The 25078-nt window shown below is 60.8% G+C and overlaps 1 protein-coding gene and 1 non-coding gene across 2 annotated transcripts in view; one reads left to right on the top strand and one right to left on the bottom strand.

Annotated features, from left to right (window-relative positions):
* The window catches only part of LOC121291278 (splicing factor 3A subunit 2-like), a 71065-nt gene that overhangs the window by 12817 nt on the left and 33170 nt on the right, over positions 1-25078 (bottom strand). The window lies entirely within an intron of this gene.
* LOC121292024 lies at positions 277-440 on the top strand. The gene has a single exon (XR_005946150.1). It is a non-coding gene; the product is annotated as a U1 spliceosomal RNA (small nuclear RNA).

Below are 25078 nucleotides of genomic sequence, written 5' to 3'. Positions count from 1 at the left end.
CACTAATTGGAGAATACCCATATTGCGCCAGTGGGCCAGGAAGGCGGTTTGTCTCCTTTTAAGGCAATATGCAAATATAAATGGAGGACAGTATATCAGCTACCTTTTCTCTATCTAGAGGGATAGCTAAGCATATTCTACAATACATGAGAAAAACTGAGCGTTTTTTTGGAAAATATTATGAACAGGTTGATGTTGTGATTTTTCAAAATGAGTATACGTGACCAGAAGGCGTAGTGCTTGATATCGGCTGGGAGCGTGTGAGGATTTTCAAGCATACTTACCTGGCAGGGGAGAGACCTTGATCAAGAAGGAGGTTCTCCCAGGACGAGGCTAGCCCATTGCACTTCGGGTGTGCTGACGCCTGCGATGTCCCCAAATGCGGGATACTCGACTGCAAAATTTGTGGTAGTGGGGGACTGCGTTCGCGCTCTCCCCTGACTTATAAATCAAAAAATAGCTCTACACGTTTATCTTTAACAGGTGCCCTTGATCTAAAGCGACACACTCCGCAAAAACAATTTTTGTTCCTGTGTTCATCTGGCACTTTGTTAAAAACAATTGCTATTCAAGCTGGTGATGGGCATTAATTATCCCATCTAAATACTCTCATTCCCCCGTGCGTCTCTCCTTTCCCTACATCTCTCACTCAACCGCCGCCTCAGTCATTCCAGCCCCCCTCACTCACTCATCTATCTTTCTCTCGTTCCCCCGTCTCTCTCTCTCTCTCGTTCCCCCGTCTCTCTCTCTCTCTCTCTCTCTCGTTCCCCCGTCTCTCTCTCTCTCTCTCTCTCGTTCCGCCGTCTCTCTCTCTCTCTCTCGTTCCCCTGTCTCTCTCTCTCTCTCTCTCGTTCCCCCGTCTCTCTCTCTCCCTCGTTCCCCCGTCTCTCTCTCTCCCTCGTTCCCCCGTCTCTCTCTCTCCCTCGTTCCCCCGTCTCTCTCTCTCCCTCGTTCCCTCGTCTCTCTCTCTCTCTCTCTCGTTCCCCCGTCTCTCTCTCGTTCCCCCGTCTCTCTCTCTCTCTCGTTCCCCCGTCTCTCTCTCTCTCTCTCGTTCCCACCGTCTCTCTCTCTCTCTCTCGTTCCCCCGTCTCTCTCTCTCTCTCTCGTTCCCCCGTCTCTCTCTCTCTCGTTCCCCCGTCTCTCTCTCTCTCGTTCCCCCGTCTCTCTCTCTCTCGTTCCCCCGTCTCTCTCTCTCTCGTTCCCCCGTCTCTCTCTCTCTCTCGTTCCCCCGTCTCTCTCTCTCTCTCGTTCCCCCGTCTCTCTCTCTCTCTCGTTCCCCCGTCTCTCTCTCTCTCTCGTTACCCCGTCTCTCTCTCTCTCTCGTTCCCCCGTCTCTCTCTCTCTCTCTTTCCCCCGTCTCTCTCTCTCTCTCGTTCCCCCGTCTCTCTCTCTCTCTCGTTCCCCGTCTCTCTCTCTCTCTCGTTCCCCCGTCTCTCTCTCTCTCTCGTTCCCCCCGAGTCTCTCTCTCTCGTTCCCCCGTCTCTCTCTCTCTCGTTCCCCCGTCTCCCTCTCTCTCTCGTTCCCCCCGTCTCTCTCTCTCTCGTTCCCCCGTCTCTCTCGTTCCCCCCGTCTCTCTCGTTCCCCCCGTCTCTCTCGTTCCCCCCGTCTCTCTCGTTCCCCCCGTCTCTCTCCCTCTCTCGTTCCCCCCGTCTCTCTCCCTCTCTCGTTCCCCGTCTCTCTCTCTCTCGTTCCCCCCGTCTCTCTCTCGTTCCCCCCGTCTCTCTCTCGTTCCCCCCGTCTCTCTCTCTCTCTCGTTCCCCCCGTCTCTCTCTCTCTCTCGTTCCCCCCGTCTCTCTCTCTCTCTCGTTCCCCCCGTCTCTCTCTCTCTCTCGTTCCCCCCGTCTCTCTCTCTCTCTCGTTCCCCCCGTCTCTCTCTCTCTCTCGTTCCCCCCGTCTCTCTCTCTCTCTCGTTCCCCCCGTCTCTCTCTCTCTCTCGTTCCCCCCGTCTCTCTCTCTCTCGTTCCCCCCGTCTCTCTCTCTCTCTCGTTCCCCCCGTCTCTCTCTCTCTCTCGTTCCCCCCCGTCTCTCTCTCTCTCTCGTTCCCCCCGTCTCTCTCTCTCTCTCGTTCCCCCCGTCTCTCTCCCTCTCTCGTTCCCCCCGTCTCTCTCCCTCTCTCGTTCCCCCCGTCTCTCTCCCTCTCTCGTTCCCCCCGTCTCTCTCTCTCTCTCTCGTTCCCCCCGTCTCTCTCTCTCTCGTTCCCCCCGTCTCTCTCTCTCTCTCTCGTTCCCCCCGTCTCTCTCGTTCCCCCCGTCTCTCTCTCTCTCTCTCGTTCCCCCCGTCTCTCTCGTTCCCCCCGTCTCTCTCGTTCCCCCCGTCTCTCTCGTTCCCCCCGTCTCTCTCGTTCCCCCCGTCTCTCTCGTTCCCCCCGTCTCTCTCTCTCTCTCGTTCCCCCGTCTCTCTCTCTCTCTCGTTCCCCCGTCTCTCTCTCTCTCGTTCCCCCGTCTCTCTCTCTCTCGTTCCCCCGTCTCTCTCTCTCTCGTTCCCCCGTCTCTCTCTCTCTCTCGTTCCCCCGTCTCTCTCTCTCTCTCGTTCCCCCCGTCTCTCTCTCTCGTTCCCCCCGTCTCTCTCTCTCGTTCCCATGTCTCTCTCTCTCTCGCTCCCCCCGAGTCTCTCTCTCTCGTTCCCCCGTCTCTCTCTCTCTCGTTCCCCCGTCTCCCTCTCTCTCTCGTTCCCCCCGTCTCTCTCTCTCTCGTTCCCCCGTCTCTCTCTCGTTCCCCCCGTCTCTCTCTCGTTCCCCCCGTCTCTCTCTCGTTCCCCCCGTCTCTCTCTCGTTCCCCCCGTCTCTCTCTCTCTCTCGTTCCCCCCGTCTCTCTCTCTCTCTCGTTCCCCCCGTCTCTCTCTCTCTCTCGTTCCCCCCCGTCTCTCTCTCTCTCTCGTTCCCCCCGTCTCTCTCTCTCTCTCGTTCCCCCCGTCTCTCTCTCTCTCTCGTTCCCCCCCGTCTCTCTCTCTCTCGTTCCCCCCGTCTCTCTCTCTCTCTCGTTCCCCCCGTCTCTCTCTCTCTCGTTCCCCCGTCTCTCTCTCTCTCTCGTTCCCCCCGTCTCTCTCTCTCTCTCGTTCCCCCCGTCTCTCTCACTCTCTCGTTCCCCCCGTCTCTCTCTCTCTCTCGTTCCCCCCGTCTCTCTCTCTCTCTCGTTCCCCCCGTCTCTCTCTCTCTCTCGTTCCCCCCGTCTCTCTCCCTCTCTCGTTCCCCCCGTCTCTCTCCCTCTCTCGTTCCCCCCGTCTCTCTCTCTCTCTCGTTCCCCCCGTCTCTCTCTCTCTCTCGTTCCCCCCGTCTCTCTCTCTCTCTCGTTCCCCCCGTCTCTCTCTCTCTCTCTCGTTCCCCCCGTCTCTCTCGTTCCCCCCGTCTCTCTCGTTCCCCCCGTCTCTCTCGTTCCCCCCGTCTCTCTCGTTCCCCCCGTCTCTCTCGTTCCCCCCGTCTCTCTCGTTCCCCCCGTCTCTCTCTCTCTCTCGTTCCCCCCGTCTCTCTCTCTCTCTCGTTCCCCCGTCTCTCTCTCTCTCGTTCCCCCGTCTCTCTCTCTCTCGTTCCCCCGTCTCTCTCTCTCTCGTTCCCCCGTCTCTCTCTCTCGTTCCCCCGTCTCTCTCTCTCGTTCCCCCGTCTCTCAATCTCGTTCCCCCCGTCTCTCTCTCTCGTTCCCCCCGTCTCTCTCTCTCGTTCCCCCCGTCTCTCTCTCGTTCCCCCGTCTCTCTCTCTCTCTCTCGTTCCCATGTCTCTCTCTCTCTCGTTCCCCCCGAGTCTCTCTCTCTCTCGTTCCCCCCGTCTCTCTCTCTCTCTCGTTCCCACCGTCTCTCTCTCTCTCTCTCGTTCCCACCGTCTCTCTCTCTCGTTCCCCCGTCTCTCTCTCTCTCGTTCTCCCGTCTCTCTCTCTCTCGTTCTCCCGTCTCTCTCTCTCTCGTTCTCCCGCCTCTCTCTCTCTCTCTCGTTCCCCCATCTCTCTCTCTCTCTCTCTCGTTCCCATGTCTCTCTCTCTCTCGTTCCCCCCGAGTCTCTCTCTCTCTCGTTCCCCCCGTCTCTCTCTCTCTCTCTCGTTCCCCCGTCTCTCTCTCTCCCTCGTTCCCCCATCTCTCTCTCTCTCTCTCGTTCCCCCGTCTCTCTCTCTCCCTCGTTCCCTCGTCTCTCTCTCTCTCTCTCTCGTTCCCCTGTCTCTCTCTCTCTCGTTCCCCCCGTCTCTCTCTCTCTCTCGTTCCCCCCGTCTCTCTCTCTCTCTCGTTCCCCCCGTCTCTCTCTCTCTCTCGTTCCCCCCGTCTCTCTCTCTCTCTCGTTCCCCCCGTCTCTCTCTCTCTCTCGTTCCCCCCGTCTCTCTCTCAATCTCGTTCCCCCCGTCTCTCTCTCTCGTTCCCCCCGTCTCTCTCTCTCTCTCGTTCCCCCCGTCTCTCTCTCTCTCTCGTTCCCCCCGTCTCTCTCTCTCTCTCGTTCCCCCCGTCTCTCTCTCTCTCTCTCGTTCCCCCCGTCTCTCTCGCTCCCCCCGTCTCTCTCGTTCCCCCCGTCTCTCTCGTTCCCCCCGTCTCTCTCGTTCCCCCCGTCTCTCTCGTTCCCCCCCGTCTCTCTCGTTCCCCCCGTCTCTCTCTCTCTCTCGTTCCCCCGTCTCTCTCTCTCTCTCGTTCCCCCGTCTCTCTCTCTCTCTCGTTCCCCCGTCTCTCTCTCTCTCTCTCTCGTTCCCCCGTCTCTCTCTCTCTCTCGTTCCCCCGTCTCTCTCTCTCTCTCGTTCCCCCGTCTCTCTCTCTCGTTCCCCCGTCTCTCTCTCTCTCTCTCGTTCCCCCGTCTCTCTCTCTCTCGTTCCCCCGTCTCCCTCTCTCTCTCGTTCCCCCCGTCTCTCTCTCTCTCGTTCCCCCGTCTCTCTCGTTCCCCCCGTCTCTCTCGTTCCCCCCGTCTCACTCGTTCCCCCCGTCTCTCTCGTTCCCACCGTCTCTCTCGTTCCCCCTGTCTCTCTCCCTCTCTCGTTCCCCCTGTCTCTCTCCCTCTCTCGTTCCCCGTCTCTCTCTCTCTCGTTCCCCCCGTCTCTCTCTCGTTCCCCCCGTCTCTCTCTCGTTCCCCCCGTCTCTCTCTCGTTCCCCCCGTCTCTCTCTCTCTCGTTCCCCCCGTCTCTCTCTCTCTCTCGTTCCCCCCGTCTCTCTCTCTCTCTCTCGTTCCCCCCCGTCTCTCTCTCTCTCTCTCGTTCCCCCCGTCTCTCTCTCTCTCGTTCCCCCCGTCTCTCTCTCTCTCTCGTTCCCCCCGTCTCTCTCTCTCTCTCGTTCCCCCCGTCTCTCTCTCTCTCTCGTTCCCCCCGTCTCTCTCTCTCTCTCTCGTTCCCCCCGTCTCTCTCGTTCCCCCCGTCTCTCTCGTTCCCCCCGTCTCTCTCGTTCCCCCCGTCTCTCTCGTTCCCCCCGTCTCTCTCTCTCTCTCGTTCCCCCGTCTCTCTCTCTCTCTCGTTCCCCCGTCTCTCTCTCTCTCTCTCTCTCGTTCCCCCGTCTCTCTCTCTCTCTCTCTCTCGTTCCCCCGTCTCTCTCTCTCTCTCTCTCGTTCCCCCGTCTCTCTCTCTCTCTCGTTCCCCCGTCTCTCTCTCTCTCGTTCCCCCGTCTCTCTCTCTCTCTCTCTCGTTCCCCCGTCTCTCTCTCTCTCTCGTTCCCCCGTCTCTCTCTCTCTCGTTCCCCCCGTCTCTCTCTCTCTCGTTCCCCCGTCTCTCTCTCTCTCGTCCCCCCGTCTCTCTCTCTCGTTCCCCCGTCTCTCAATCTCGTTCCCCCCGTCTCTCTCGTTCCCCCCGTCTCTCTCTCTCGTTCCCCCCGTCTCTCTCTCTCGTTCCCCCGTCTCTCTCTCTCTCTCTCTCTCGTTCCCATGTCTCTCTCTCTCTCGTTCCCCCCGAGTCTCTCTCTCTCTCGTTCCCCCCGTCTCTCTCTCTCTCTCGTTCCCACCGTCTCTCTCTCTCTCTCGTTCCCACCGTCTCTCTCTCTCTCTCTCGTTCCCACCGTCTCTCTCTCTCTCGTTCCCCCGTCTCTCTCTCTCTCGTTCTCCCGTCTCTCTCTCTCTCGTTCTCCCGTCTCTCTCTCTCTCGTTCTCCCGCCTCTCTCTCTCTCTCTCGTTCCCCCATCTCTCTCTCTCTCTCTCTCTCGTTCCCATGTCTCTCTCTCTCTCGTTCCCCCCGAGTCTCTCTCTCTCTCGTTCCCCCCGTCTCTCTCTCTCTCTCTCGATCCCCCGTCTCTCTCTCTCCCTCGTTCCCCCCATCTCTCTCTCTCTCTCTCTCGTTCCCCCGTCTCTCTCTCTCCCTCGTTCCCTCGTCTCTCTCTCTCTCTCTCTCGTTCCCCTGTCTCTCTCTCTCTCGTTCACCCCGTCTCTCTCTCTCTCTCGTTCCCCCCGTCTCTCTCTCTCTCTCGTTCCCCCCGTCTCTCTCTCTCTCTCTCGTTCCCCCCGTCTCTCTCTCTCTCTCGTTCCCCCCGTCTCTCTCTCTCTCTCGTTCCCCCCGTCTCTCTCTCTCTCTCGTTCCCCCCGTCTCTCTCTCTCTCTCGTTCCCCCCGTCTCTCTCTCTCTCTCGTTCCCCCCGTCTCTCTCTCTCGTTCCCCCCCGTCTCTCTCTCTCTCTCGTTCCCCCCGTCTCTCTCTCTCTCTCGTTCCCCCCGTCTCTCTCTCTCTCTCGTTCCCCCCTGTCTCTCTCTCTCTCTCTCGTTCCCCCCGTCTCTCTCGCTCCCCCCGTCTCTCTCGCTCCCCCCGTCTCTCTCGCTCCCCCCGTCTCTCTCGTTCCCCCCCGTCTCTCTCGTTCCCCCCGTCTCTCTCGTTCCCCCCGTCTCTCTCGTTCCCCCCGTCTCTCTCGTTCCCCCCGTCTCTCTCTCTCTCTCGTTCCCCCGTCTCTCTCTCTCTCTCTCGTTCCCCCGTCTCTCTCTCTCTCTCTCTCGTTCCCCCGTCTCTCTCTCTCTCGTTCCCCCGTCTCTCTCTCTCTCGTTCCCCCGTCTCTCTCTCTCTCGTTCCCCCGTCTCTCTCTCTCTCGTTCCCCCGTCTCTCTCTCTCGTTCCCCCCGTCTCTCTCTCTCGTTCCCCCCGTCTCTCTCTCTCGTTCCCCCCGTCTCTCTCTCTCGTTCCCCCCGTCTCTCTCTCACTCGTTCCCATGTCTCTCTCTCTCTCGTTCCCCCCGAGTCTCTCTCTCTCTCGTTCCCCCCGTCTCTCTCTCTCTCTCTCTCTCGTTCCCACCGTCTCTCTCTCTCTCTCTCGTTCCCACCGTCTCTCTCTCTCTCTCTCTCGTTCCCACCGTCTCTCTCTCTCGCGTTCCCCCGTCTCTCTCTCTCTCGTTCTCCCGTCTCTCTCTCTCTCGTTCTCCCGCCTCTCTCTCTCTCTCTCGTTCCCCCGTCTCTCTCTCTCTCTCTCTTGTTCCCATGTCTCTCTCTCTCTCTCGTTCCCCCCGAGTCTCTCTCTCTCTCGTTCCCCCCGTCTCTCTCTCTCTCTCTCGTTCCCCCGTCTCTCTCTCTCCCTCGTTCCCCCCGTCTCTCTCTCTCCCTCGTTCCCTCGTCTCTCTCTCTCTCTCGTTCCCCCGTCTCTCTCTCTCTCGTTCCCCCGTCTCTCTCTCTCTCGTTCCCCCGTCTCTCTCTCTCTCGTTCTCCCGTCTCTCTCTCTCTCGTTCTCCCGTCTCTCTCTCTCTCGTTCTCCCGTCTCTCTCTCTCTCTCTCTCGTTCCCCCGTCTCTCTCTCTCTCTCTCGTTCCCCCGTCTCTCTCTCTCTCGTTCCCCCGTCTCTCTCTCTCTCTCTCTCTCGTTCCCCCGTCTCTCTCTCTCTCGTTCTCCCGTCTCTCTCTCTCTCGTTCTCCCGTCTCTCTCTCTCTCGTTCTCCCGTCTCTCTCTCTCTCGTTCCCGTCTCTCTCTCTCTCTCTCGTTCCCCCGTCTCTCTCTCTCTCTCTCGTTCCCCCGTCTCTCTCTCTCTCTCTCGTTCCCCCGTCTCTCTCTCTCTCTCTCGTTCCCCCGTCTCTCTCTCTCTCTCTCGTTCCCCCGTCTCTCTCTCTCTCTCTCGTTCCCCCGTCTCTCTCTCTCTCTCTCGTTCCCCCCGTCTCTCTCTCTCTCTCTCGTTCCCCCCGTCTCTCTCTCTCTCTCGTTCCCCCGTCTCTCTCTCTCTCTCGTTCCCCCGTCTCTCTCTCTCTCTCGTTCCCCTGTCTCTCTCTCTCGTTCCCCCGTATCTCTCTCTCTCGTTCCCCCGTCTCTCTCTCTCTCGTTCCCCCGTCTCTCTCTCTCTCGTTCCCCCGGTCTCTCTCTCTCGTTCCCTCCCTCTCCGTTCCCCCCGTCTCTCTCTCTCTCTCGTTCCCCCGTCTCTCTCTCTCTCTCGTTCCCCCGTCTCTCTCTCTCTCTCGTTCCCCCGTCTCTCTCTCTCTCTCGTTCCCCCGTCTCTCTCTCTCTCTCGTTCCCCCGTCTCTCTCTCTCTCTCGTTCCCCCGTCTCTCTCTCTCTCTCGTTCCCCCGTCTCTCTCTCTCTCTCGTTCCCCCGTCTCTCTCTCTCTCTCTCGTTCCCCCGTCTCTCTCTCTCTCTCTCGTTCCCCCGTCTCACTCTCTCTCTCGTTTCCCGTCTCTCTCTCTCTCTCTCTCGTTCCCCCGTCTCTCTCTCTCTCTCTCGTTCCCCCCGTCTCTCTCTCTCGTTCCCCCCGTCTCTCTCTCTCGTTCCCATGTCTCTCTCTCTCTCGCTCCCCCCGAGTCTCTCTCTCTCGTTCCCCCGTCTCTCTCTCTCTCTCGTTCCCCCGTCTCCCTCTCTCTCTCGTTCCCCCCGTCTCTCTCTCTCTCGTTCCCCCCGTCTCTCTCTCTCTCGTTCCCCCCGTCTCTCTCGTTCCCCCCGTCTCTCTCGTTCCCCCCGTCTCTCTCGTTCCCCCGTCTCTCTCGTTCCCCCCGTCTCTCTCCCTCTCTCGTTCCCCGTCTCTCTCTCTCTCGTTCCCCCCGTCTCTCTCTCGTTCCCCCCGTCTCTCTCTCGTTCCCCCGTCTCTCTCTCTCTCTCGTTCCCCCCGTCTCTCTCTCTCTCTCGTTCCCCCCGTCTCTCTCTCTCTCTCGTTCCCCCCGTCTCTCTCTCTCTCTCGTTCCCCCCCGTCTCTCTCTCTCTCTCGTTCCCCCCGTCTCTCTCTCTCTCTCGTTCCCCCCGTCTCTCTCTCTCTCTCGTTCCCCCCGTCTCTCTCTCTCTCTCGTTCCCCCCGTCTCTCTCTCTCTCTCGTTCCCCCCGTCCCTCTCTCTCTCTCGTTCCCCCCCGTCTCTCTCTCTCTCGTTCCCCCCGTCTCTCTCTCTCTCGTTCCCCCCGTCTCTCTCTCTCTCTCGTTCCCCCCGTCTCTCTCTCTCTCTCGTTCCCCCCGTCTCTCTCTCTCTCTCGTTCCCCCCGTCTCTCTCTCTCTCTCTCGTTCCCCCCGTCTCTCTCGTTCCCCCCGTCTCTCTCTCTCTCTCTCGTTCCCCCCGTCTCTCTCTCTCTCTCTCGTTCCCCCCGTCTCTCTCGTTCCCCCCGTCTCTCTCGTTCCCCCCGTCTCTCTCTCTCTCTCGTTCCCCCCGTCTCTCTCTCTCTCTCGTTCCCCCCGTCTCTCTCTCTCTCGTTCCCCCCGTCTCTCTCTCTCTCGTTCCCCCCGTCTCTCTCTCTCTCTCGTTCCCCCGTCTCTCTCTCTCCCTCGTTCCCCCGTCTCTCTCTCTCTCGTTCCCCCGTCTCTCTCTCTCTCGTTCCCCCGTCTCTCTCTCTCGTTCCCCCGTCTCTCTCTCTCGTTCCCCCCGTCTCTCTCTCTCGTTCCCCCCGTCTCTCTCTCTCGTTCCCCCCCGTCTCTCTCTCTCGTTCCCCCGTCTCTCTCTCTCTCGTTCCCATGTCTCTCTCTCTCTCGTTCCCCCCCGAGTCTCTCTCTCACTCGTTCCCCCCGTCTCTCTCTCACTCTCTCGTTCCCACCGTCTCTCTCTCTCTCTCTCGTTCCCACCGTCTCGCTCTCTCTCTCTCGTTCCCACCGTCTCGCTCTCTCTCTCTCGTTCCCACCGTCTCGCTCTCTCTCTCGTTCCCCTCGTCTCTCTCGCTCTCTCTCTCGTTCCCCTCGTCTCTCTCTCTCTCTCTCTCGTTCCCCCGTCTCTCTCTCTCTCGTTCCCCCGTCTCTCTCTCTCTCGTTCCCCCGTCTCTCTCTCTCGTTCCCCCGTCTCTCTCTCTCGTTCCCCCCCGTCTCTCTCTCTCGTTCCCCCCGTCTCTCTCTCTCGTTCCCCCCGTCTCTCTCTCTCGTTCCCCCGTCTCTCTCTCTCTCGTTCCCATGTCTCTCTCTCTCTCGTTCCCCCCGAGTCTCTCTCTCACTCGTTCCCCCCGTCTCTCTCTCACTCTCTCGTTCCCACCGTCTCTCTCTCTCTCTCTCGTTCCCACCGTCTCGCTCTCTCTCTCTCGTTCCCACCGTCTCGCTCTCTCTCTCTCGTTCCCACCGTCTCGCTCTCTCTCTCGTTCCCCTCGTCTCTCTCGCTCTCTCTCTCGTTCCCCTCGTCTCTCTCTCTCTCTCTCTCGTTCCCCCGTCTCTCTCTCTCTCTCTCGTTCCCCCCGTCTCTCTCTCTCTCTCGTTCCCCCCGTCTCTCTCTCTCTCTCTCGTTCCCCCCGTCTCTCTCTCTCTCTCTCGTTCCCCCCGTCTCTCTCTCTCTCGTTCCCCCCGTCTCTCTCATTCCGTCTCTCTCGTTCCCCCGTCGCTCTCGTTCCCCCGTCTCTCTCATTCCCCCCGTCTCTCTCTCTCTCTCGTTCCCCCCGTCTCTCTCTCTCTCTCTCGTTCCCCCCGTCTCTCTCTCTCTCTCTCGTTCCCCCCGTCTCTCTCTCTCTCTCTCGTTCCCCCCGTCTCTCTCTCTCTCTCGTTCCCCCCGTCTCTCTCTCTCTCTCTCTCGTTCCCCCCCCGTCTCTCTCTCTCTCTCTCTCGTTCTCCCCGTCTCTCTCTCTCTCGTTCCCCCGTCTCTCTCTCTCTCGTTCCCCCGTCTCTCTCTCTCTCGTTCCCCCGTCTCTCTCTCTCTCTCGTTCCCTTCCCACCGTCTCTCTCTCTCTCGTTCCCCCGTCTCTCTCTCTCTCGTTCCCCCGTCTCTCTCTCTCTCGTTCCCCCGTCTCTCTCTCTCTCGTTCCCCCGTCTCTCTCTCTCTCGTTCCCCCGTCTCTCTCTCTCTCGTTCCCCCGTCTCTCTCTCTCTCGTTCCCCCGTCTCTCTCTCTCTCGTTCCCCCCGTCTCTCTCTCTCTCGTTCCCCCGTCTCTCTCTCTCTCGTTCCCCCGTCTCTCTCTCTCTCGTTCCCCCGTCTCTCTCTCTCTCGTTCCCCGTCTCTCTCTCTCTCGTTCCCCCGTCTCTCTCTCTCTCGTTCCCCCGTCTCTCTCTCTCTCGTTCCCCCGTCTCTCTCTCTCTCGTTCCCCCGTCTCTCTCTCTCTCGTTCCCCCGTCTCTCTCTCTCTCGTTCCCCCGTCTCTCTCTCTCTCGTTCCCCCGTCTCTCTCTCTCTCGTTCCCCCGTCTCTCTCTCTCTCTCGTTCCCCCCGTCTCTCTCTCTCTCGTTCCCCCGTCTCTCTCTCTCTCGTTCCCCCGTCTCTCTCTCTCTCGTTCCCCCGTCTCTCTCTCTCTCGTTCCCCCGTCTCTCTCTCTCTCGTTCCCCCGTCTCTCTCTCTCTCGTTCCCCCGTCTCTCTCTCTCTCGTTCCCCCGTCTCTCTCTCTCTCGTTCCCCCGTCTCTCTCTCTCTCGTTCCCCCGTCTCTCTCTCTCTCGTTCCCCCGTCTCTCTCTCGTTCCCCCGTCTCTCTCTCTCTCGTTCCCCCGTCTCTCTCTCTCTCGTTCCCCCGTCTCTCTCTCTCTCGTTCCCCCGTCTCTCTCTCTCTCGTTCCCCCGTCTCTCTCTCTCTCGTTCCCCCGTCACTCTCTCTCTCGTTCCCCCGTCACTCTCTCTCTCGTTCCCCCGTCTCTCTCTCTCTCGTTCCCCCGTCTCTCTCTCTCTCGTTCCCCCGTCTCTCTCTCTCTCGTTCCCCCGTCTCTCTCTCTCGTTCCCCCGTCTCTCTCTCTCTCGTTCCCCCGTCTCTCTCTCTCTCGTTCCCCCGTCTCTCTCTCTCTCGTTCCCCCCGTCTCTCTCTCTCTCGTTCCCCCGTCTCTCTCTCTCTCGTTCCCCCGTCTCTCTCTCTCTCGTTCCCCCCGTCTCTCTCTCTCTCGTTCCCCCCGTCTCTCTCTCTCGTTCCCCCCGTCTCTCTCTCTCTCTCTCTCGTTCCCCCGTCTCTCTCTCTCTCTCTCGTTCCCCCCGTCTCTCTCTCTCTCTCTCTCGTTCCCCCCGTCCCTCTCTCTCTCTCGTTCCCCCCGTCTCTCTCTCTCTCTCACGTTCCCCCCGTCGCTCTCTCTCTCTCGTTCCCCAGTCTCTCTCTCTCTCGTTCCCCCGTCTCTCTCTCTCGTTCCCCCGTCTCTCTCTCTCGTTCCCCCGTCTCTCTCTCTCTCGTTCCCCCGTCTCTCTCTCTCTCGTTCCCCCGTCTCTCTCTCTCTCGTTCCCCCGTCTCTCTCTCTCTCTCTCGTTCCCCCCGTCTCTCTCTCTCTCTCGTTCCCCCCGTCTCTCTCTCTCTCTCGTTCCCCCCGTCTCTCTCTCTCTCTCTCTCGTTCCCCCGTCTCTCTCTCACTTTCGTTTCCCCCGTCTCTCTCTCGTTTCCCCCGTCTCTCTCTCGTTCCCCCCGTCTCTCTCTCTCTCTCGTTCCCCCGTCTCTCTCTCTCTCTCTCGTGCCCCCCGTCTCTCTCTCTCTCTCGTTCCCCCCGTCTCTCTCTCTCTCGCGTTCCCCCCGTCTCTCTCTCTCTCTCTCTCGTTCCCCGGTCTCTCTCTCTCTCTCGTTTCCCCCGTCTCTCTCTCGTTTCCCCCGTCTCTCTCTCTCGTTCCCCCCGTCTCTCTCTCTCTCTCTCTCGTTCCCCCGTCTCTCTCTCTCTCTCTCTCGTTCCCCCGTCTCTCTCTCTCTCTCTCTCGTTCCCCCGTCTCTCTCTCTCTCGTTCCCCCGTCTCTCTCTCTCTCGTTCCCCCGTCTCTCTCACTCTCGTTCCCCCGTCTCTCTCTCTCTCGTTCCCCCGTCTCTCTCTCTCTCGTTTCCCCGTCTCTCCCTCTCTCGTTCCCCCCGTCTCTCTCTCTCTCGTTCCCCCCCGTCTCTCTCTCTCGTTCCCCCGTCTCTCTCTCTCTCTCTCGTTCCCCCCGTCTCTCTCTCTCTCTCGTTCCCCCCGTCTCTCTCTCTCTCTCGTTCCCCCGTCTCTCTCTCTCTCTCTCGTTCCCCCGTCTCTCTCTCTCTCGTTCCCCCGTCTCTCTCTCTCTCGTTTCCCCGTCTCTCTCTCTCTCGTTTCCCCGTCTCTCCCTCTCTCGTTTCCCCGTCTCTCCCTCTCTCGTTTCCCCCGTCTCTCTCTCGTTTCCCCCGTCTCTCTCTCGTTTCCCCCGTCTCTCTCTCGTTTCCCCCGTCTCTCTCTCGTTTCCCCCGTCTCTCTCTCGTTTCCCCCGTCTCTCTCTCGTTTCCCCCGTCTCTCTCTCGTTTCCCCCGTCTCTCTCTCGTTTCCCCCGTCTCTCTCTCTCTCGTTCCCCCGTCTCTCTCTCTCTCGTTCCCCCGTCTCTCTCTCTCTCGTTCCCCCCGTCTCTCTCTCTCTCGTTCCCCCGTCTCTCTCTCTCTCGTTCCCCCGTCTCTCTCTCTCTCGTTCCCCCGTCTCTCTCTCTCTCGTTCCCCCGTCTCTCTCTCTCTCGTTCCCCCGTCTCTCTCTCTCTCGTTCCCCCGTCTCTCTCTCTCTCGTTCCCCCGTCTCTCTCTCTCTCGTTCCCCCCGTCTCTCTCTCTCTCGTTCCCCCGTCTCTCTCTCTCTCGTTCCCCCGTCTCTCTCTCTCTCGTTTCCCCCCGTCTCTCTCTCGCTCTCTCGTTCCCCCCGTCTCTCTCTCTCTCGTTCCCCCCGTCTCCATCGTTCCCCCCGTCTCCATCGTTCCCCCCGTCTCCCTCGATCCCCCCGTCTCCCTCGTTCCCCCCGTCTCTCTCTCTCGTTCCCCACGTCTCTCTCTCTCGTTCCCCACGTCTCTCTCTCTCGTTTCCCCCGTCTCTCGCTCTCTCTCTCGCTCTCCCGTCTCTCGCTCTCGCTCTCGTTCCCCCGTCTCTCTCTCTCGCTCTCGTTCCCCCGTCTCTCTCTCTCGCTCTCGTTCCCCCGTCTCTCTCTCTCGCTCTCGTTCCCCCGTCTCTCTCTCTCGCTCTCGTTCCCCCGTCTCTCTCTCTCGCTCTCGTTCCCCCGTCTCTCTCTCTCGCTCTCGTTCCCCCGTCTCTCTCTCTCGCTCTCGTTCCCCCGTCTCTCTCTCTCGCTCTCGTTCCCCCGTCTCTCTCTCTCGCTCTCGTTCCCCCGTCTCTCTCTCTCTCGCTCTCGTTCCCCCGTCTCTCTCTCTCGCTCTCGTTCCCCCGTCTCTCTCTCTCGCTCTCGTTCCCCCGTCTCTCTCTCTCTCTCGTTCCCCCGTCTCTCTCTCTCTCGTTCCCCCGTCTCTCTCTCTCGTTCCCCCGTCTCTCTCCCATGTTCCCCCGTCTCTCTCTCTCGTTCCCCCGTCTCTCTCTCTCGTTCCCCCCGTCTCTCTCGTTCCCCCCGTCTCTCTCGTTCCCCCGTCTCTCTCGTTCCCCCCGTCTCTCTCCCTCTCTCGTTCCCCGTCTCTCTCTCTCTCGTTCCCCCCGTCTCTCTCTCGTTCCCCCCGTCTCTCTCTCGTTCCCCCGTCTCTCTCTCTCTCTCGTTCCCCCCGTCTCTCTCGTTCCCCCCGTCTCTCTCGTTCCCCCCGTCTCTCTCGGTCCCCCCGTCTCTCTCGGTCCCCCCGTCTCTCTCGTTCCCCCCGTCTCTCTCGTTCCCCCCGTCTCTCTCTCTCTCGTTCCCCCGTCTCTCTCTCTCTCTCTCGTTCCCCCGTCTCTCTCTCTCTCTCTCTATCGTTCCCCCGTCTCTTTCTCTCTCTCTCTCGTTCCCCCGCCTCTTTCTCTCTCTCTCTCGTTCCCCCGCCTCTCTCTCTCTCTCTCGTTCCCCCGTCTCTCCCTCTCTCTCTCGTTCCCCCGTCTCTCTCTCTCTCGTTCCCCCGTCTCTCTCTCTCGTTCCCCCGTCTCTCTCTCTCGTTCCCCCCGTCTCTCTCTCTCGTTCCCCCCGTCTCTCTCTCTCGTTCCCCCCGACTCTCTCTCTCGTTCCCCCCGTCTCTCTCTCTCGTTCCCCCGTCTCTCTCTCTCTCTCTCTCGTTCCCATGTCTCTCTCTCTCTCGTTCCCACCCGAGTCTCTCTCTCTCTCGTTCCCCCCCGTCTCTCTCTCTCTCTCGTTCCCACCGTCTCTCTCTCTCTCTCGTTCCCACCGTCTCTCTCTCTCTCGTTCCCCCGTCTCTCTCTCTCTCGTTCTCCCGTCTCTCTCTCTCTCGTTCTCCCGTCTCTCTCTCTCGTTCTCCCGCCTCTCTCTCTCTCTCTCGTTCCCCCGTCTCTCTCTCTCTCTCTCTCTCTCTCTCGTTCCCATGTCTCTCTCTCTCTCGTTCCCCCCCGAGTCTCTCTCTCTCTCGTTCCCCCCGTCTCTCTCTCTCTCTCTCTCGTTCCCCCCGTCTCTCTCTCTCCCTCGTTCCCCCCGTCTCTCTCTCTCTCTCTCGTTCCCCCGTCTCTCTCTCTCCCTCGGTCCCCCGTCTCTCTCTCTCCCTCGTTCCCCCCGTCTCTCTCTCTCTCTCTCGTTTCCCCCGTCTCTCTCTCGTTCCCCCCGTCTCTCTCTCTCTCTCGTTCCCCCCGTCTCTCTCTCTCTCTCGTTCCCCCGTCTCTCTCTCGTTTCCCCGTCTCTCCCTCTCTCGTTTCCCCGTCTCTCCCTCTCTCGTTTCCCCGTCTCTCCCTCTCTCGTTTCCCCGTCTCTCCCTCTCTCGTTTCCCCGTCTCTCTCTCTCCCTCTCTCATTTCCCCGTCTCTCTCTCTCTCTCGTTCCCCCCGTCACTCTCTCTCTCTCGTTCCCCCCGTCCCTCTCTCTCTCTCGTTCCCCCCGTCTCTCTCTCTCTCTCTCGTGCCCCCCCGTCTCTCTCTCTCTCGTTCCCCCCGTCTCTCTCTCTCTCTCGTTCCCCCCGTCTCTCTCTCTCTCGTGCCCCCCGTCTCTCTCTCTCTCTCGTTCCCCCCGTCTCTCTCTCTCTCTCGTTCCCCCCGTCTCTCTCTCTCGTTCCCCCCGTCTCTCTCTCTCTCTCGTTCCCCCCGTCTCTCTCTCTCTCTCGTTCCCCCCGTCTCTCTCTCTCTCTCTCGTTCCCCCCCGTCTCTCTCGCTCCCCCCGTCTCTCTCGTTCCCCCCGTCTCTCTCGTTCCCCCCGTCCCTCTCTCTCTCTCGTTCCCCCCGTCTCTCTCTCTCTCGTTCCCCGTCTCTCTCTCTCTCTCGTTCCCCCGTCTCTCTCTCTCTCTCTCTCGTTCCCCCCGTCTCTCTCTCTCGTTCCCCCGTCTCTCTCTCTCTCGTTCCCCCGTCTCTCTCTCTCTCGTTCCCCCGTCTCTCTCTCTCTCGTTCCCCCGTCTCTCTCTCTCGTTCCCCCCGTCTCTCTCTCTCTCGTTCCCCCGTCTCTCTCTCTCGTTCCCCCCGTCTCTCTCTCTCTCGTTCCCCCGTCTCTCTCTCTCGTTCCCCCGTCTCTCTCTCTCGTTCCCATGTCTCTCTCTCTCGTTCCCCCCGTCTCTCTCTCTCTCTCGTTCCCACCGTCTCTCTCTCTCTCTCTCGTTCCCACCGTCTCTCTCTCTCTCTCTCTCTCGTTCCCACCGTCTCTCTCTCTCGCGTTCCCCCCGTCTCTCTCTCTCTCGTTCTCCCGCCTCTCTCTCTCTCTCTCGTTCCCCCGTCTCTCTCTCTCTCTCTCGTTCCCCCGTCTCTCTCTCTCTCTCTCTCGTTCCCCCCGTCTCTCTCGCTCCCCCCGTCTCTCTCGTTCCCCCCGTCTCTCTCGTTCCCCCCGTCTCTCTCGTTCCCCCGTCCCTCTCTCTCTCTCGTTCCCCCCGTCTCTCTCTCTCTCGTTCCCCCCGTCTCTCTCTCTCTCTCTCGTTCCCCCGTCTCTCTCTCTCTCTCGTTCCCCCGTCTCTCTCTCTCTCTCGTTCCCCCGTTCTCTCTCTCTCTCGTTCCCCCGTCTCTCTCTCTCTCGTTCCCCCGTCTCTCTCTCTCGTTCCCCCCGTCTCTCTCTCGTTCCACCCGTCTCTCTCTCTCTCGTTCCCCCGTCTCTCTCTCTCGTTCCCCCGTCTCTCTCTCTCTCGTTCCCATGTCTCTCTCTCTCGTTCCCCCCGTCTCTCTCTCTCTCTCTCGTTCCCCCCGTCTCTCTCTCTCTCTCGTTCCCCCCGTCTCTCTCTCTCTCTCTCTCGTTCCCCCCGTCTCTCTCTCTCTCGTTCTCCCCGTCTCTCTCTCTCTCGTTCCCCCCGTCTCTCTCTCTCTCGTTCCCCCGTCTCTCTCTCTCTCGTTCCCCCGTCTCTCTCTCTCTCGTTCCCCCGTCTCTCTCTCTCTCGTTCCCCCGTCTCTCTCTCTCTCGTTCCCCCGTCTCTCTCTCTCTCGTTCCCCCGTCTCTCTCTCTCTCGTTCCCCCGTCTCTCTCTCTCTCGTTCCCCCGTCTCTCTCTCTCTCGTTCCCCCGTCTCTCTCTCTCTCGTTCCCCCGTCTCTCTCTCTCTCGTTCCCCCGTCTCTCTCTCTCTCGTTCCCCCGTCTCTCTCTCTCTCGTTCCCCCGTCTCTCTCTCTCTCGTTCCCCCGTCTCTCTCTCTCTCGTTCCCCCGTCTCTCTCTCTCTCGTTCCCCCGTCTCTCTCTCTCTCGTTCCCCCGTCTCTCTCTCTCTCGTTCCCCCGTCTCTCTCTCTCTCGTTCCCCCCGTCTCTCTCTCTCTCGTTCCCCCGTCTCTCTCTCTCTCGTTCCCCCGTCTCTCTCTCTCTCGTTCCCCCGTCTCTCTCTCTCTCGTTCCCCCGTCTCTCTCTCTCTCGTTCCCCCGTCTCTCTCTCTCTCGTTCCCCCGTCTCTCTCTCTCTCGTTCCCCCGTCTCTCTCTCTCTCGTTCCCCCGTCTCTCTCTCTCTCGTTCCCCCGGTCTCTCTCTCTCTCGTTCCCCCGTCTCTCTCTCTCTCGTTCCCCCGTCTCTCTCTCTCTCGTTCCCCCGTCTCTCTCTCTCTCGTTCCCCCGTCTCTCTCTCTCTCGTTCCCCCGTCTCTCTCTCTCTCGTTCCCCCGTCTCTCTCTCTCTCGTTCCCCCGTCACTCTCTCTCTCTCTCTTTCCCCCCGTCTCTCTCTCTCTCTCGTTCCCCCCGTCTCTCTCTCTCTCTCGTTCCCCCCGTCTCTCTCTCTCTCTCGTTCCCCCCGTCTCTCTCTCTCTCTCTCTCGTTCCCCCGTCTCTCTCTCACTTTCGTTTCCCCCGTCTCTCTCTCGTTTCCCCCGTCTCTCTCTCGTTTCCCCCGTCTCTCTCTCGTTCCCCCCCGTCTCTCTCTCTCTCTCGTTCCCCCGTCTCTCTCTCTCTCTCTCGTGCCCCCCGTCTCTCTCTCTCTCTCGTTCCCCCCGTCTCTCTCTCTCTCTCGTTCCCCCCGTCTCTCTCTCTCTCTCTCTCGTTCCCCCGTCTCTCTCTCTCTCTCGTTTCCCCCGTCTCTCTCTCGTTTCCCCGTCTCTCTCTCTCGTTCCCCCCGTCTCTCTCTCTCGTTCCCCCCGTCTCTCTCTCTCTCTCGTTCCCCCGTCTCTCTCTCTCTCTCTCTCGTTCCCCCGTCTCTCTCTCTCTCTCTCTCGTTCCCCCGTCTCTCTCTCTCTCTCTCTCGTTCCCCCGTCTCTCTCTCTCTCTCTCTCGTTCCCCGTCTCTCTCTCTCTCTCTCTCGTTCCCCCCGTCTCTCTCTCTCTCGTTCCCCCCGTCTCTCTCTCTCGTTCCCCCGTCTCTCTCTCTCTCGTTCCCCCGTCTCTCTCTCTCTCGTTCCCCCGTCTCTCTCTCTCTCGTTCCCCCGTCTCTCTCTCTCTCGTTTCCCCGTCTCTCCCTCTCTCGTTCCCCCCGTCTCTCTCTCTCTCGTTCCCCCCGTCTCTCTCTCTCTCTCTCTCGTTCCCCCGTCTCTCTCTCTCTCTCGTTTCCCCCGTCTCTCTCTCTCTCTCGTTCCCCCCGTCTCTCTCTCTCTCTCGTTCCCCCGTCTCTCTCTCTCTCTCTCGTTCCCCCGTCTCTCTCTCTCTCTCGTTCCCCCGTCTCTCTCTCTCTCGTTTCCCCGTCTCTCTCTCTCTCTCGTTTCCCCGTCTCTCCCTCTCTCGTTTCCCCGTCTCTCCCTCTCTCGTTTCCCCCGTCTCTCTCTCGTTTCCCCCGTCTCTCTCTCGTTTCCCCCGTCTCTCTCTCGTTTCGCCCGTCTCTCTCTCGTTTCCCCCGTCTCTCTCTCGTTTCCCCCGTCTCTCTCTCGTTTCCCCCGTCTCTCTCTCGTTTCCCCCGTCTCTCTCTCGTTTCCCCCCGTCTCTCTCTCTCTCGTTCCCCCGTCTCTCTCTCTCTCGTTCCCCCGTCTCTCTCTCTCTCGTTCCCCCGTCTCTCTCTCTCGTTCCCCCGTCTCTCTCTCTCTCGTTCCCCCGTCTCTCTCTCTCTCGTTCCCCCATCTCTCTCTCTCTCTCGTTCCCCCGTCTCTCTCTCTCTCGTTCCCCCCGTCTCTCTCTCTCTCGTTCCCCCGTCTCTCTCTCTCTCGTTCCCCCGTCTCTCTCTCTCTCGTTCCCCCGTCTCTCTCTCTCTCGTTCCCCCGTCTCTCTCTCTCTCGTTCCCCCGTCTCTCTCTCTCTCGTTTCCCCCCGTCTCTCTCTCGCTCTCTCGTTCCCCCCGTCTCTCTCTCTCTCGTTCCCCCCGTCTCCATCGTTCCCCCCCGTCTCCCATCGTTCCCCCCGTCTCCCTCGATCCCCCCGTCTCCCTCGATCCCCCCGTCTCCCTCGTTCCCCCCGTCTCTCTCTCTCGTTCCCCACGTCTCTCTCTCTCGTTTCCCCCGTCTCTCGCTCTCTCTCTCGCTCTCCGTCTCTCGCTCTCGCTCTCGTTCCCCCGTCTCTCTCTCTCGCTCTCGTTCCCCCGTCTCTCTCTCTCGCTCTCGTTCCCCCGTCTCTCTCTCTCGCTCTCGTTCCCCCGTCTCTCTCTCGCTCTCGTTCCCCCGTCTCTCTCTCTCGCTCTCGTTCCCCCGTCTCTCTCTCTCGCTCTCGTTCCCCCGTCTCTCTCTCTCGCTCTCGTTCCCCCGTCTCTCTCTCTCGCTCTCGTTCCCCCGTCTCTCTCTCTCTCGCTCTCGTTCCCCCGTCTCTCTCTCTCGCTCTCGTTCCCCCCGTCTCTCTCTCTCGCTCTCGTTCCCCCGTCTCTCTCTCTCGCTCTCGTTCCCCCGTCTCTCTCTCTCGCTCTCGTTCCCCCGTCTCTCTCCCTTGTTCCCCCGTCTCTCTCTCTCGTTCCCCCGTCTCTCTCTCTCGTTCCCCCCGTCTCTCTCGTTCCCCCCGTCTCTCTCGTTCCCCCCGTCTCTCTCGTTCCCCCCGTCTCTCTCGCTCTCTCGTTCCCCGTCTCTCTCTCTCTCGTTCCCCCCGTCTCTCTCTCGTTCCCCCGTCTCTCTCTCGTTCCCCCGTCGCTCTCTCTCTCTCGTTCCCCCCGTCTCTCTCGTTCCCCCCGTCTCTCTCGTTCCCCCCGTCTCTCTCGTTCCCCCCGTCTCTCTCGTTCCCCCCGTCTCTCTCGTTCCCCCGTCTCTCTCTCTCTCGTTCCCCCGTCTCTCTCTCTCTCTCGTTCCCCCGTCTCTCTCTCTCTCTCTCTCTCTCGTTCCCCCGTGTCTCTCTCTCTCTCTCTCTCGTTCCCCCGTGTCTCTCTCTCTCTCGTTCCCCCGTCTCTCTCTCTCTCGTTCCCCCGTCTCTCTCTCTCTCGTTCCCCCGTCTCTCTCTCTCGTTCCCCCGTCTCTCTCTCTCTCGTTCCCCCGTCTCTCTCTCTCGTTCCCCCGTCTCTCTCTCTCGTTCCCCCCGTCTCTCTCTCTCGTTCCCCCCGTCTCTCTCTCTCGTTCCCCCCGTCTCTCTCTCTCGTTCCCCCCGTCTCTCTCTCTCGTTCCCCCCGTCTCTCTCTCTCTCGTTCCCCCGTCTCTCTCTCTCTCGTTTCCCCGTCTCTCCCTCTCTCGTTTCCCCCGTCTCTCTCTCTCTCTCTCTCGTTTCCCCCGTCTCTCTCTCGTTTCCCCCGTCTCTCTCTCTCTCGTTCCCCCCGTCTCTCTCTCTCTCGTTCCCCCGTCTCTCTCTCTCTCTCTCGTTCCCCCGTCTCTCTCTCTCTCGTTCCCCCGTCTCTCTCTCTCTTGTTCCCCCGTCCTCTCTCTCGTTCCCTCGTCTCTCTCTCTCTCGTTCCCCCGTCTCTCTCTCTCTCGTTCCCCCCGTCTCTCTCTCTCTCGTTCCCCCGTCTCTCTCTCTCTCGTTCCCCCGTCTCTCTCTCTCTCGTCCCCCCTCTCTCTCTCGTTCCCCGTCTCTCTCTCTCTCGTTCCCCCGTCTCTCTCTCTCTCGTTCCCCCGTCTCTCCCTCTCGTTTCCCCCGTCTCTCCCTCTCTCGTTTCCCCCGTCTCTCTCTCTCTCGTTCCCCCGTCTCTCTCTCTCTCGTTCCCCCGTCTCTCTCTCTCTCGTTCCCCCGTCTCTCTCTCTCTCGTTCCCCCGTCTCTCTCTCTCTCGTTCCCCCGTCTCTCTCTCTCTCGTTCCCCCGTCTCTCTCTCTCTCGTTCCCCCGTCTCTCTCTCTCTCGTTCCCCCGTCTCTCTCTCTCTCGTTCCCCCGTCTCTCTCTCTCTCGTTCCCCCCCGTCTCTCTCTCTCTCGTTCCCCCGTCTACTCTCTCTCTCGTTCCCCCGTCTCTCTCTCTCTCGTTCCCCCGTCTCTCTCTCTCTCGTTCCCCCCCGTCCTCTCTCTCTCTCGTTCCCCCCGTCTCTCTCTCTCTCGTTCCCCCGTCTCTCTCTCTCTCGTTCCCCCGTCTCTCTCTCTCTCGTTCCCCCCGTCTCTCTCTCTCTCGTTCCCCGTCTCTCTCTCTCCGTTCCCCGTCTCTCTCTCTCGTTCCCCCGTCTCTCTCTCTCTCGTTCCCCCGTCTCTCTCTCTCGTTCCCCCGTCTCTCTCTCTCGTTCCCCCGTCTCTCTCTCTCTCGTTCCCCCGTCTCTCTCTCTCTCGTTCCCCCGTCTCTCTCTCACTCGTTCCCCCGTCTCTCTCTCTCTCGTTCCCCCGTCTCTCTCTCTCTCGTTCCCCCCGTCTCTCTCTCTCTCGTTCCCCCGTCTCTCTCTCTCTCGTTCCCCCGTCTCTCTCTCTCTCGTTCCCCCGTCTCTCTCTCTCTCGTTCCCCCCGTCTCTCTCTCTCTCGTTCCCCCGTCTCTCTCTCTCTCGTTCCCCCGTCTCTCTCTCTCTCGTTCCCCGTCTCTCTCTCTCTCGTTTCCCCCGTCTCTCTCTCTCTCGTTCCCCCGTCTCTCTCTCTCTCGTTCCCCGTCTCTCTCTCTCTCGTTCCCCCGTCTCTCTCTCTCTCGTTCCCCCCGTCTCTCTCTCTCTCGTTCCCCCGTCTCTCTCTCTCTCGTTCCCCCGTCTCTCTCTCTCTCGTTCCCCCGTCTCTCTCTCTCTCGTTCCCCCGTCTCTCTCTCTCTCGTTCCCCCCGTCTCTCTCTCTCTCGTTCCCCGTCTCTCTCTCTCTCGTTCCCCCGTCTCTCTCTCTCTCGTTCCCCCGTCACTCTCTCTCTCGTTCCCCCCGTCACTCTCTCTCTCGTTCCCCCGTCTCTCTCTCTCTTGTTCCCCCGTCTCTCTCTCTCGTTCCCCCGTCTCTCTCTCTCTCTCGTTCCCCGTCTCTCTCTCTCGTTCCCCCGTCTCTCTCTCTCTCGTTCCCCCGTCTCTCTCTCTCTCGTTCCCCCGTCTCTCTCTCTCTCGTTCCCCCGTCTCTCTCTCTCTCGTTCCCCCCGTCTCTCTCTCGTTCCCCCCGTCTCTCTCTCGTTCCCCCGTCTCTCTCTCTCTCTCGTTCCCCCCCGTCTCTCTCGTTCCCCCCGTCTCTCTCGGTCCCCCCGTCTCTCTCGGTCCCCCCGTCTCTCTCGTTCCCCCCGTCTCTCTCGTTCCCCCCGTCTCTCTCTCTCTCGTTCCCCCGTCTCTCTCTCTCTCTCGTTCCCCCGTCTCTCTCTCTCTCTCTCTCTCGTTCCCCCGTGTCTCTCTCTCTCTCTCTCTCGTTCCCCCGTGTCTCTCTCTCTCTCGTTCCCCCGTCTCTCTCTCTCTCGTTCCCCCGTCTCTCTCTCTCTCGTTCCCCCGTCTCTCTCTCTCTCGTTCCCCCGTCTCTCTCTCTCTCGTTCCCCCGTCTCTCTCTCTCGTTCCCCCGTCTCTCTCTCTCGTTCCCCCGTCTCTCTCTCTCGTTCCCCCCGTCTCTCTCTCTCGTTCCCCCCGTCTCTCTCTCTCGTTCCCCCCGACTCTCTCTCTCGTTCCCCCCCCGTCTCTCTCTCTCGTTCCCCCGTCTCTCTCTCTCTCTCTCGTTCCCATGTCTCTCTCTCTCTCGTTCCCCCCGAGTCTCTCTCTCTCTCGTTCCCCCCGTCTCTCTCTCTCTCTCGTTCCCACCGTCTCTCTCTCTCTCTCTCGTTCCCACCGTCTCTCTCTCTCTCGTTCCCCCGTCTCTCTCTCTCTCGTTCTCCCGTCTCTCTCTCTCTCGTTCTCCCGTCTCTCTCTCTCGTTCTCCCGCCTCTCTCTCTCTCTCTCGTTCCCCCGTCTCTCTCTCTCTCTCTCTCTCTCTCTCGTTCCCATGTCTCTCTCTCTCTCGTTCCCCCCGAGTCTCTCTCTTTCTCGTTCCCCCCGTCTCTCTCTCTCTCTCTCTCGTTCCCCCGTCTCTCTCTCTCCCTCGTTCCCCCCGTCTCTCTCTCTCTCTCTCGTTCCCCCGTCTCTCTCTTACCCTCGGTCCCCCGTCTCTCTCTCTCCCTCGTTCCCCCCGTCTCTCTCTCTCTCTCTCGTTTCCCCCGTCTCTCTCTCGTTCCCCCCGTCTCTCTCTCTCTCTCGTTCCCCCCGTCTCTCTCTCTCTCTCGTTCCCCCGTCTCTCTCTCGTTTCCCCGTCTCTCCCTCTCTCGTTTCCCCGTCTCTCCCTCTCTCGTTTCCCCGTCTCTCCCTCTCTCGTTTCCCCGTCTCTCCCTCTCTCGTTTCCCCGTCTCTCTCTCTCCCTCTCTCATTTCCCCGTCTCTCTCTCTCTCTCGTTCCCCCCGTCACTCTCTCTCTCTCGTTCCCCCCGTCCCTCTCTCTCTCTCGTTCCCCCCGTCTCTCTCTCTCTCTCTCGTGCCCCCCGTCTCTCTCTCTCTCGTTCCCCCCGTCTCTCTCTCTCTCTCGTTCCCCCCGTCTCTCTCTCTCTCGTTCCCCCCGTCTCTCTCTCTCTCTCGTTCCCCCCGTCTCTCTCTCTCTCTCGTTCCCCCGTCTCTCTCTCTCGTTCCCCCCGTCTCTCTCTCTCTCTCGTTCCCCCCGTCTCTCTCTCTCTCTCGTTCCCCCCGTCTCTCTCTCTCTCTCTCGTTCCCCCCCGTCTCTCTCGCTCCCCCCGTCTCTCTCGTTCCCCCCGTCTCTCTCGTTCCCCCCGTCCCTCTCTCTCTCTCGTTCCCCCCGTCTCTCTCTCTCTCGTTCCCCCGTCTCTCTCTCTCTCTCGTTCCCCCGTCTCTCTCTCTCTCTCTCTCGTTCCCCCGTCTCTCTCTCTCTCTCGTTCCCCCGTCTCTCTCTCTCTCGTTCCCCCGTCTCTCTCTCTCTCGTTCCCCCGTCTCTCTCTCTCTCGTTCCCCCGTCTCTCTCTCTCGTTCCACCCGTCTCTCTCTCGTTCCACCCGTCTCTCTCTCTCTCGTTCCCCCGTCTCTCTCTCTCGTTCCCCCGTCTCTCTCTCTCGTTCCCATGTCTCTCTCTCTCGTTCCCCCCGTCTCTCTCTCTCTCTCGTTCCCACCGTCTCTCTCTCTCTCTCTCGTTCCCACCGTCTCTCTCTCTCTCTCTCTCTCGTTCCCACCGTCTCTCTCTCTCGCGTTCCCCCGTCTCTCTCTCTCTCGTTCTCCCGTCTCTCTCTCTCTCGTTCTCCCGCCTCTCTCTCTCTCTCTCGTTCCCCCGTCTCTCTCTCTCTCTCTCGTTCCCCCGTCTCTCTCTCTCTCTCTCTCGTTCCCCCCGTCTCTCTCGCTCCCCCCGTCTCTCTCGTTCCCCCCGTCTCTCTCGTTCCCCCCGTCTCTCTCGTTCCCCCGTCCCTCTCTCTCTCTCGTTCCCCCCGTCTCTCTCTCTCTCGTTCCCCCGTCTCTCTCTCTCTCTCTCGTTCCCCCGTCTCTCTCTCTCTCTCTC

The sequence above is a fragment of the Carcharodon carcharias genome, chromosome 19, assembly GCF_017639515.1.
Source record: "Carcharodon carcharias isolate sCarCar2 chromosome 19, sCarCar2.pri, whole genome shotgun sequence".
NCBI lineage: Eukaryota > Metazoa > Chordata > Chondrichthyes > Lamniformes > Lamnidae > Carcharodon > Carcharodon carcharias.
Note: the sequence above shows the minus strand (reverse complement) of the source record. Positions and strands in the feature narration are given on the sequence as shown.